We start from the raw sequence: 4062 nt of genomic DNA, 5'->3' as shown, positions 1-4062 counted from the left end.
AGAGGCTTTTTAGTTCCTCTTCACTTTCTGCCATACAACCCAGCAATCCCACTGCTGGGCATACACGCAGAGGAAACCAGAATTGAAAGAGACACATGTACCCCAATGTTCATCGCAACACTGTCTACAATAGCCAGGACATGGAAGCAACCTAGATGTCCATCGGCAGACAAATGGATAAGAAAGCTGTGGTACATATACACAATGGAATATTACACAGCTATTAAAAAGAATGCATTTGAATCAGTTCTAATGAGGTGGATGAAACTGGAGCCTATTATACAGAGCGAAGTAAGTCAGAAAGAAAAATATCAATATAGTATATTAACACATATATGTGGAATTTAGAAAGATGGGAATGATGACCCTATATGAGAGACAGCAAAAGAGACACAGATGTAAAGAACAGACTTTTGGACTCTGTGGGAGAAGGCGAGAGTGGGATGATTTGAGAGAATAGCATTGAAACATGTACATTATCATATGCTAAATAGATCATCAGTCCAGGTTTGATACATGAGAAAGGGTTCTCAGGGCTGGTGCACTGAGATGACCCTGAGGGATGGGATGGGGAGGGAGGTGGGAGGGGGGTTCAGGATGGGGAACGCATGTACACCCATGGCTGATTCATGTGAATGTATGGCAAAACCCACGACAATATTGTAAAGAAAGTAGCCTCCAATTAAAATAATTTTTTTTTAAAAAGTAGGCAAAGGACCTAAAAAGACATTTCACAAAAGAACACATACATGAAAAAATACAACATCCCTAATCATTAGAAAAATACAAACCAAAAACCACAATAAGGTGTAACTTCCATCTGTTAGAATAGCTATTTTCAAAAGACAAGTTTTGGATGCAGAGAAAGGGGAACACATATACACTGTTGGTAGGAATGTAAATTGGTACAGCCATTATGGAATATCGTATGGATATCCCTCAAAAAATTAAAAATTGAAACCACCTGTTTTCAACAGAAAAAAAATGCACAACATGAGAGTCGTAAGTAAAGTTTATTTGGGCACAAAATGAAGACTATAGCCCAGAAGACAGCATTTCAGATAGCTCTGAGAAACTGCTCAAAAGAGGTAGATGAGAGGTCAGTATTATATACGATTTTAGTGTAGGGGGTTATATGCAGTAAAACGTACATTTTGGTAAGGGCTTGCTGCTAGTCATGAAGAGCAGAGGTCATCATTAATGATTTTAGTGCTTTTCTAGACATGAGGAGGTACAAGAATTGGGCTCATAAAATTGTCTCCTGAAAATATCTAACCATCTGAAGGTTTGTTCTGCTGTTTTTTCCCAGAGAACACATTCCTGATCTCCATCCCGAACTCCTTTCAGGGTGTGCTGAAGATTAGCAGTACAGCAGTTTGTGGCTTAATCCCTGCAGAGGAAGATTGCTTTGGGACCCTATGGACTGTAGCCTGCCAGGCTCCCCTGTCCATGGGATTTCCCAGGCAAGAATACTGGGATGGGTTGCCCTTTCCTTCTCTAGAGGACCTTCCCAATCCAAGGATCAAACCCACATCTCCTGCAGTGGTAGAGGCAGATGGCAAGGGCCAATTTTTAGTTGGCACTATGATCCAGAAGTACAACTTCTCAGTATATTTCCAAAGGAAATGAAATTGAGTCTTGAAGAAATATCTGCATGCCCATGTTCCCTGCAGCATTACTTACAATAGCCAAGATATAGAATCAACCTAAGTGTCCATCAATGGATGAATGAATAAAGAAAATGTGGTGTATATATACACAGAGGAATATCATTAGGCTTTAGAAAAGAAGGAAATCCTATCTTTTGTGACAACAGGGATGAACCTAGAGGACATTATGTTAAGGAAAATAAACAAGGCACAGAAAGACAAATGCTGCATGATCTCACCTATATGTGGAATCTAAAAAAGTCAAACTTAGAAGCAGAGAGTAGAATGGTGGTTGCCAGGGAGTGGGGGGTAGAGAAAATGAGGTGATGTTTGTAAAAGGGTACAAAGCTTCAAATCTGCAGGTTGGATAAATAAATTATGGAGATCTAATGCATAGCATGGGCTTCCCTGGTGGCTCAGTTGTAAAGAATCCACCTGCAATGCAGGAGGCTGAGGTTTGATCCCTGGGTCAGGAAGACGCCCTGGAGAAGGAAATGGCAACCCACTCCAGTATTCTTGAGGTTGTAGAAGAGTCAGAGACCACTTAGCAATTCAACAACAACAAATATATAGCATCATGACTATAAGTAACAATTGTATACTTGAAATCTGGTCAAGCAACATGTTCTCATCAACACACACAGAAATAGTAATTATGTGAAGCAATGGGTATGTTGAGTTGACTAAGGTTATCACTTCACAATGTATCCATATATCAAAACATCATCATACACTGTAAATATTTATAATTTTTATTTGTCAATTACACCTTAATAAAGCTAGTGGGTGAGGGTAGGAGATTAAAACACTGGTATCCATTCAGCAGCTTCCCCAAGATTCCTGAAGGTGCAAGTCATTCAGTTGTGTCCTACTCCTTGTGACCCTATGGACTTCAGCCCACTAGGCGCCTCTGTCCATGGAATTCTCCAGGCCAGAATACTGGAGTGGGTAGCCATTCCTTTCTTGAGGGGATCTTCCAAATTCAGGGATCGAACCCAGGTCTTCGACGTTGCAGGTGGATTCTTTACTGACTGAGCCACCAGGGAAGTCCCACCAACAAAGGTAGTTGTTGTTGTTCAGTGTCTAAGTTGTGTCCCACTCTTTGCAACCCCGTGGGACTGCAGCACACCAGACCCCTATTCACTATGATAGAGTGAATGATAGAGTTTGTTCAAATTCATATCCATTAAGCCAGTGATGCTATCTAACCATCTCATACTCTGCCTCCCCTTCTCCTTTTGCCTTCAGTCTTTACCAGTATCAGGATCTTTTTCAAGCAGTTGCCTCTTTGCATCAGGTGGCCAAAATATTGGAACTTCAGATTCAGCAACAGTCCTTCTAATGAATATTCAATGTTGATTTGATTTCCTTGCTGTACAATCAAAGGCAGAGCACCCACTAAAGCAGCCGGGGGTGCTCCAGATTCCTGCCTCAACACTCAGCCAGCATCCATTCCACTGATCAATGCTTGTCCTTAAAATAGTTGACTGTTACCCCATGCTAAGGGGAATAAATAAGATTACACATTTCCAGAGTTAGATTCCTCATCTGAAATTGAGTGGCCAGAGACTGGCAGGCTCCCACTGCCTAGAGGACATAGCCAAGCTCCTCCTAGAACCCTGCCCTGTCCCAGGTAAACTCCCTGTTGGTTGAGGCCAAGGACATTTCACTATTCCTTCTGTTTCTTGCCTAGAACCCGGGCTCCCTCCTAGAAGCATGAGGCCTCCTGGTCCAGTGATCCCCAAGCAGCCACTGAGGATCAGTGTCCAACTATGATGAGGTTTTACCAGCCTGCTGAGACATGAGTGAAGCAAGAGACACACCCATATACAATGGGGTTTGTTCTGTTTTGAAGAGGAGAACAATGGTTTCTTTAATTTTTTTCATTTTTAACTGTTATGAAATACATAACATATAAAATTTTCCATCTTTAGCATTTTTAAGTCTACAGTTCAGTAGTATCAAGTATACTCGCGTTATTATGCAGAATTTTTTCAATGTGCAAAACTGCCACTCTGTACCTATCAAATAATAACTCCCATATCCCCCTCTCCTTCATCCCTGGCAACCACCATTCTATTTTCTCTAAAAGTTTGATAACTCTAGGTCCCTAATATAAGTGGAATCATACAGTATTTGTCTTTTTGTGACTGGCTTATTTCACTTAGCATAATGTCCTCAAGTTTCATTTATGTGGTTGCATATGTCAGAATTTCATTCTTTCTTGATTTGTACATTATTTGGCATCTATATACCACTTTTTGTTCATCCATTGATCTGCCAGTGAACAGTTTGGTTGCTTCCACCTTTTGGCTATTGTGAATAGTGCTGCTATGAATATGGGTGTACAAATATTTCTTCAAGACCTTGCTTTCAATTTTTACAGGTATATATATATCCAAAAGTAGAAGAG

This window comes from Bos taurus, chromosome 6 (genome assembly GCF_002263795.3).
Source record: "Bos taurus isolate L1 Dominette 01449 registration number 42190680 breed Hereford chromosome 6, ARS-UCD2.0, whole genome shotgun sequence".
In the NCBI taxonomy this organism is placed as follows: domain Eukaryota; kingdom Metazoa; phylum Chordata; class Mammalia; order Artiodactyla; family Bovidae; genus Bos; species Bos taurus.
Note: the sequence above shows the minus strand (reverse complement) of the source record.